Source organism: Oncorhynchus keta, chromosome 30, assembly GCF_023373465.1.
Source record: "Oncorhynchus keta strain PuntledgeMale-10-30-2019 chromosome 30, Oket_V2, whole genome shotgun sequence".
NCBI lineage: Eukaryota > Metazoa > Chordata > Actinopteri > Salmoniformes > Salmonidae > Oncorhynchus > Oncorhynchus keta.
The window spans coordinates 50,645,138-50,653,893 of NC_068450.1; positions in this window are offsets into that span (position 1 = coordinate 50,645,138).

The following is an 8,756-nucleotide window of genomic DNA, read 5'->3' on the forward strand; positions in this document are numbered from 1 at the left end:
CGACTTACAAATTGGTGCATTCCTTATGACATCCAGTGGAACAGCCACTTTACAATAGTGCATCTAAATCTTTTAAGGGGGGGTGAGAAGGATTACTTTATCCTATCCTAGGTATTCCTTAAAGAGGTGGGGTTTCAGGTGTCTCCGGAAGGTGGTGATTGACTCCGCTGTCCTGGCGTCGTGAGGGAGTTTGTTCAACATGGATTGTCTACTCAGGGAAAACAGGGTGACATACAAAGTCGTAGCATGCGTGAAAATCAATTTTTTTCTGGTATTCCTGAACACGCATCCAATAATCCAGAGGGCGCGATCAGAGAATTCATGAAATCCGCATTGAAACTTCCTATAGAGACTGTAAACAAGGTGGCTTTCCACCGAGTACACAGACTTGGAGCTCGGAGCGACAAGACCAAGGGTCTTCGCAAAATTTGAACACTGAGCTGATCGAAAGCAGAGGAATTGTCACACCCTGACCATAGTTTGCTTTGTATGTTTCTATGTTTTGGTTGGTCAGGGTGTGAGCTGAGTGGGCATTCTATGTTACATGTCTAGTTTGTCTAGTTCTATGTTTGGCCTGATATGGTTCTCAATCAGAGGCAGGTGTTCGTCATTGTCTCTGATTGGGAATCATATTTAGGTAGCCTGTTTGGTGTTGGGTTTTGTGGGTGATTGTCCTTGTTACTTTGCACCAGTATTAGGCTGTTTCGGTTTTCGTATTACGTTTATTTTTTTTTGTATTTGATTCGTGTTTACTTTGTTTCATTAAACATGGATTGCAATAGCCACGCCGCATTTTGGTCCGCCTCTACTTCACCTAAGGAAAACCCTTACAGAATCACCCACCAACAAACAGTGCAACCCAGGCTACCTAAGTATGATTCTCAATCAGAGACAACTAATGACACATGCCTCTGATTGAGAACCATACTAGGCCGAAACATCGAAATCCCCAAATCATAGAAAAACAAATACAGACTGCCCACCCAACTCACGCCCTGACCATACTAAATAAATACAAAACAAAGGAAATAAAGGTCAGAACGTGACAGGAAGGGAGCTTAAAGGGACCAAATTCAGTTTCAATGACCAATTTCCAAAGGAGATAAACGAAAGTCGTAAGAGACTGTATCCGATATAAAGAAAACAAAGGATGGATGGTAGGCGTGCCTTTATCATTGTGGACATACTCTTTATAGATGGACAGCTATTCCGAGACAGCTCCATAACACCGTAGCTGTACTAAATTCTACAGGGACTTCAGGTTACGAAAAAAAAAAAGCTATGGGAACTCTTTAAAATATCTGAACATTATGAAGTGGATATGACCACACACACGTACTCAACTACATGCTTGCTTACACATACGGACTTATACATACACACACACACCTGATCTCGCTCTCTTCCCTCTCTCTTTCTCTCTTTTCTCTTCTCTTCTCTCCCTCTGTCTCTATTGTCGAGAACCGTTTTATAATTGAATGTGTTTATTGTTTGTCTATCTTTTTTATGTATTTGTCTACAAGTTTATGCATGTTTACAACAAGCAAGGGGAAGATATCAGAATAGGGGCATTGGGGAATAATAACATATTGTACAGAATACATTTGTACTGTAGTGAAGCCGTCTCTAGAGTAATGCAAGGTCTCTTTCATGATCATGTGAAACGTCATTAACTATGGAAATGCTGGGATGCATTTTTCAATTATGTTAAAGGTAATTATGATGCAACTATCATGGTTACACAATATGGATTACAATTATGAATATTAAGGCTATACGCACTACATGTTACACACATAGACACTCAAACATGCAAATTGGCAGAGTTATTGGCACACATTATAGTCTTACTCTTATACAGACATCATACACACTCATTATATCATATCCAATATCATACACATCAACCTACTCAGATTTGTTACACACATAATTTGTCTCAATTTTCAAACATCTGTGGCATTGGCTCACAGGCAAACAGGCAAGGGAACAAACAAATATTGCTAGAACCTATTTCTTGAATTCTAGACATTTGAAAGCTCTAGTTTTGACCTTCATAATATCTCTGATGGCAGTAACTAGCACTAATTATGGTCAATTTAGCCTGAGAATAGTATCTAGTTATGGTAAGGGGTGAAATAAGTATAGCTAGTTATAATTGTAAAGGTTTGGCAGATTATAAGAAAAGAAGATCCGTGTTTACTTGGCTAAAAGAAAAGGAATATAACATATACTGTTTACAGGAAACTCACTCTACATTCTTAGATGAAGTTGCGTGGAAAAAAGAATGGGGTGGTGAAGTAATTTTCTGTCATGGACAAAGGAACTCAAAGGGTGTGTGATATTAATTAACAAAAAATGTTGATCTGAATGTGCAAATAATCAGGAATGATTCGCAAGGAAGGTGGATCCTTTGAATTTGAAAGTGGACGAAAAAGAGATTTGGCTCATTAATCTATATGGTCCAAATCAGGATGATCCACACTTTTTCGAAAACATTTATACCAATTTATTGAACTTACAGGCAACAAATGATCTAATCATTATGGTAGGAGACTATAACACAGTGTTAAGTACCTCAATGGACCGTAAAGGTAATCACTCTACAAACTATCATCACCGTGCCCCCACAAATATTATGGACACATTAGAAATAGTGGATATTTGGAGACTAAAAAACCCCGACCTAGTGAGATATACATGGAGGAGACTTAATCAAGCTAGTCGTCTTGACTACTTTCTTGTCTCTTTCTCTGTTGCATCAAAGGTTAAAAAAGTTTTAATAGGAGACAGAATGCGATCGGATCATCATCTAATTGGCATTCACATAACTCTTGTAGATTTTCCACGTGGACGGGGATATTGGAAATTTAATCAAAGTTTACTGGAGGACAACTTATTTTTAACTAAGACAAAAGAGTATATAACTGAATTTAACTGAACAGTATAATATATGTTCAGCAAATCCCCTTATTTTATGGGATACCTTTAAATGTACCTTCAGGGGTCATTCAATTCAATATTGATCAATAATAAAAAAGCAGTTTCTGGCTAAAGAGACAAGACTAACCAGGGAAATCCATGAACTAATAGTACAGGTAGATAGATAGCAATACAAACGATACTACTTGAGGAACTTATTCAAGGATGATCTAATGTAATATATAACAAAAATAAAGCAAACTGGATGGAATATGGAGAAAAAGTCATCTATGATTCCCCCGAATTATATTTTAAAAGAGGAAGCTAATTATTTTAAGCAGATGTTCTCTTTTCCGTCTCATCCTCTCCCCCTGAATGAAGAATACGGTAAGGAATTCTATCCAAATAATGTAAAAAATGGAAAATTAACAAATGAACAGAAAGATCAGTGCGCAGGCCAAATTACAGAGGAATAACTTTTTGAGGCTATTAAATCCTTTCAGTTTGGAAAACCCCCAGGTCTTGATGGCATACCGGTAGAGGGATATCAAGTATTTTTTTTATATACTAAAAGCTCCATTGTTAGATAGTTTTAACTACTCCTACAGAAATGGTAGTCTGTCAGGTACTCAGCAGTAAGGTCTGATTTCTCTATTATTAGAACAAGACCCAGATGGCAAATATAAAGACCCAGTCTATCTAAAAAACTGGAGGCCCCTTACACTTCAATGTTGTGATGCAGAATTAAAAGGGTTTTACCAGGTATTGTTCATCCTGATCAGACAGGTTTTTTACATGGATGATACATTGGAGATAATATACGACAACTACTAGAAATAATAGAACATCATGAAACATATAATAATCCAGGAATGGTATTTATAGCTGATTTTGAAAAGGCATTTGATAAAGTAAGACTGGATTTTATTACATTTCTAATAAAATGGGTAAAAAATAATGTATAGTAACCCCAGGTGTAAAATAGTAAATAACAACTACGTTTTGAATTGTCAAGAGGAGTTAAACAAGGGTGTGCGCTGTCACCATATCTATTCGTTATGGCTATCGAAATGCTAGCAATTAAAATCAGCCCCAATAACAACATTAGAGGATTAGAAATCCAAGGCTTAAAAACAAAGGTGTCCATGTATGCCGATGACTCAAGTTTTATATTAAGTCCGCAAGCTAGATCCCTGCAATGTCTCATTAAAGATCTAGATAACTTTTCTGTACTCTCTGGACTAACACCTAATTATGATAAGTGTACAATATTACTTATTGGATCCTTAAAAAATACAACTTTAACATTACCTTGCAGCTTACCTATAAAATAGGCTGATGGTGAAGTAGACATACTCGGTATTCATATCACAAAATATATAAATAAGCTCTTCACAATGAATTTAGTTAGAAAACTTGTAAAAATAGACCAAATCCTGCAATGAAGAGGAAAATATCTGTCTATTTATGGAAAAATTGCCTTGATTAACTCCTTAGTCATATCTCAGTTTACTCACTTACTTGTTGCGCTGCCTACTCCTGATGATTCGTTTTTCAAATTATATGAGCAAAAAATATTTCACTTTATCTGGGACGCTACACCAGACAAAATAAAACGAGCCTATCTATATAATGAATATGAATTGGTTGGGTTGAGATTATTAAATATAAACACACCTCTCTCTAAAAGCTTCACTCATTCAAAAGATGTATTTGAACCCTAAATGGTTCTCAAGTAGATTACTAAGAAAACCTCATCCATTGTTTAAAAATGGACTTTTTGCCTTTGTGCAGATTGCCACGTCTCATTTTCGATTAATTGAAAATGATACTTTTTTCAAAGGATCTCTCTTTTTCAAACAAGCATTGCAGAGCTGGCTACAATTTCAATTTCTTCCCCCTGAAAAGATAGAACAAATATTACAACAAATATTATGGCTGAACTCAAATGTGCTGGTTGATAAAATACCTGTATTTATGGGAAAGATGTTTGAAAAGGGTATTTTGTTCTTAAATTATATTGTAAATTGGAACGGTAGAGTTATGTCCTTCATGGAGTTATCAGAACTGTACGGGAAGGTCTGCTCAATCCAAGAGTACCACCAATTGATTACAGCATTGCCCCAGAAATGGAGGAGGCGGGTGGCAGCGGGAGAATGTAGGGAACTGGTCTGTCTGCCCAATATAAAGGATCAAAACTGGTGGATTAACAAAAATAGCATAAATAGGAAAGTATACCAGTTTCATTTGAGGACCAGGATGTTAACAACTGTGCCATACAGATTGCAAAATAGTTGGGAAGAGATTTTTGATGTACCGATTCGATGGTACAGGGTGTATGAGTTGATATATAAAACAACGCAAGATTCAAGACTTCGTGCTTTTCACCTAAAATTATTATATAAAATTCTTGCCACCAACAAAATGTTGAATATTTGGGGCATAAAATCATCGAAGCTCTGCAGATTTTGTTGTGAGGATACAGAATCAATAGACCATTTATTTTGGTATTGTTTCTGGTCTCAGGGTTAGAAATGGCTGAAAATGCATAGCATTGATCTAAAATGGACCCTAGAAATAGTACTGTTAGGAGATCTGGAGAGACCGGGTCAGTCAATTACTAATATACGAATACTCTTAGTCAAATGATTTATCTTCAACACGCAATCTGTAGATTATATTAGATTAGATAGATTGAAATTGTACATTAAACATCATAGAAACACGAAGTGGGTGGCCAGCAGAGATAGATGGGATGAGGGAAGCTGAGGGTTAGTATGTGGAATTGGGAGTAGAGTTGCTGTGTGAGAGAGAGAATGATGGTCAAAAGATAAAGGGAAAAAAAGTCCAAATAAAACATAATAAAAGTACATTTCAACGACACTAAGTGGCAGTGTTTTTACAACTAATGCCAGTTTGCGTGAGGCTGATGCCGTGCAGGTGTTTGTACACATGCATATACACACACTCTCATTCAAATAGACACATACAAGAACACACACATACATGTAATAGTGCCAGATATGCACAAAAACATATAAAGTAGGCATTGCTGTTATTTCAGTTGTCCTTGATGTCCTTTGTTTTAAATGTATTATTTAAAAAATAAATAATTTGCTTTGTTGTTTGCTGTTTTCTTCTGTCTTTTCCTTTTTTCTCTTTAGTTCATTATCTTGGTTGTTGGTGCATTGGGGGTTCTTGGGGATGGGGAATGGAATTAATTGTATTTTTTATTTTTTCTCTTCGGGGGGGGGACTGTGGGAGGGGTCTCGAATGGTTGAGGGACAGCTATTGGGGAACTGTGGGGGAATCTTGGAGGGTTCGGGTTTCACAAGATTGTGATCATGAAAAAGGAAACTATGACATATATTTTATATCACTATCATGCGCACACACCCTCACACATAAGGATGGCTCTGTTGCGGAAAGACTGATACATGTTTGATAGTGTCTTGATGCTGTATTGTTTGTCCTTCATGTTCTAATACTTTAATGTTACCCCTTGTGTTTTTTTTGTAATAAATAATTATTACAACTTTTTTTTTTAAAGACGATGATCCAAAACACAATCAAGTCTATATGAAAATAGCTGAAAAAGTAACAAATTTGAAGTTTTGGAACGGCCTAGTCAAAGTCCAGACATAATCCCAATTGAGATGTTGTGGCAGGACTTGAAACAAGCAGTTCATGCTTTAAAAAAAACAAAATGTCTATGAGTTAAAGTATTTCTGCATGGAAGAGTGGGCTAAAATTCCTCCACTGCGATGTGAGCGAGTGATCAACAACTACAGGAAGAGTTTTTTTGGAGTCATTGCAGCTAAAGGTGACACAACCAATTACTGGGTGTAAAGGGGCACGTTTACTTTTACTTTTTTCACACAAGGGCATTGGGTGTTGCATAACCTTGTTTATGAAATATGTATGTAATTGCTGCGTTATTTGTTCACTCAGGTTCCCTTTATCTAACACTAGGTTTTGGTTGAATATCTGACAACATTCAATATCAAAAATATGTAAAAGTAGAAAAAATTAGAAAGTGGGCAAATACTTTTTCACAGCACTGTAACTAGTACTCATAGTACGCACTGTAACTACTACTCACAGCTGTATTCATGAAAAGGCTTTGAAAGGATGGTCAGGGCTCACATCAACACCACCATCCTAGATACCATGGACCCACTCCAATTCGCATACCGCCGAAACAGATCCACACATGACACCATTTCTATTACACTCCACACTGCCCTCTCTCACCTGCACAAGAGGAACACCTATGTGAGAATTCTGTTCATTCACAGCTCAGCGTTCAATACCACAGTGCCATCCAAGCTCTTCACCAAGGTAAGGACCCTGGGACTGAACATAGCCTTCTGCAACTAGATCCTGGACTTCTTGATGGGCTGCCCCCAGGTGGTGATGGTAGGCAACAACACATCCACTATGCAGAACGTCAACACTGGTGCCCCTTAGGGGTGCGGAATAGTCTCTTCCTGTACTCCCCGTTCACCCACGTCTGTGTGGCTGCGCATGACTCCGACACCATCATTAAGAGTGCTGATGACACGACAGTGGCAGGCCTGATCACTGATGACAATGAGACCGCTTAAATGGAGGAGGTCAGAGACCTGGCAGTGTAGTGCCAGGACAACAACCCCCCTCAACATCAGCAAGACAAAGCTGATCGTGGACTACAGGACACGGAGGGCCGAGGACGCCCCATTCACATCGAAGGGACTGTAGCGGAGTGGGTCGAGAGCTTAAAGTTCCTCGGTGTCCACATCACTAAGGATTTATCATGGTCCAAACACACCAACACAGTCGTGAAGAGGGCATGATGACTCCTCTTCCCCCTCAGGAGGCTGAAAATATTTGGCATGGGCCCTCAGATCCCTACAGTTGCACCATTGAGAGCATCTTGAATGGCTGCATCACCGTTTGTGATGGCAACCGCAAGGCTCTACAGAGGGTAGTGAATACGGCCCATCCGTGTCCTCTATACCAGGCAGTGTCAGAGGAAGGCCCTAAAGATTTCGTAAGCAGTACCGATGCGCCAAGTCTCGAAACAACAAGACCCTGAACAGCGTCTACCCCCAAGCCATAAGACTGCTAAAGAGTTAGTTAAATAGTTAACCAAATAGCCACGCAGACGTTCTGCATGAACCCTTTTTGCCCTAACGTTTTTGTCTCATCACATATGCTGCTGCTACTGTTTATTCTCCATCCTGTTGACTTATCAAATTTCAAATCAAAATTATTTATATAATCGTTCGTACATCAGCTGATATCTCAAAGTGCTGTATAGAAACCCAGCCTAAAACCCCAAACAGCAAGCAATGCAGGTGTTGAAGCATGTTGGCTAGAAAAAAATCCCAAGAAAGGCCAAAACCTAGGAAGAAACCTAGAGAGGAACCAGGCTATTTGGGGTGGCCAGTCCTCTTCTGGCTGTGCCGGATGGAGATTATAACAGAACATGGCCAAGATGTTCAAATGTTCATAAATGACCAGCATGGTCAAATAATAGGTCTGGGACAGGTTGCACGTCCGGTGAACAGGTCAGGATTCCATAGCTGCAGGCAGAACAGCCAGGTGGACTGGGGACAGAAAGGAGTCATCATGCCAGGTAGTCCTGAGTCATGGTCCTAGGGCTCAGGTCCTCTGAGAGAGAGAAAGAAAGAAAGAAAGAAAGAAAGAAAGAAAGAGAGAATTAGAGAGAGCATACTTAAATTCACACAGGACACCGGATAAGACAGGAGAAGTTTTCCAGATATAACAAACTGACCCTAGCCCCCCAACACATAAACTACTGCAGCATAAATACTGGAGGCTGAGAAAGG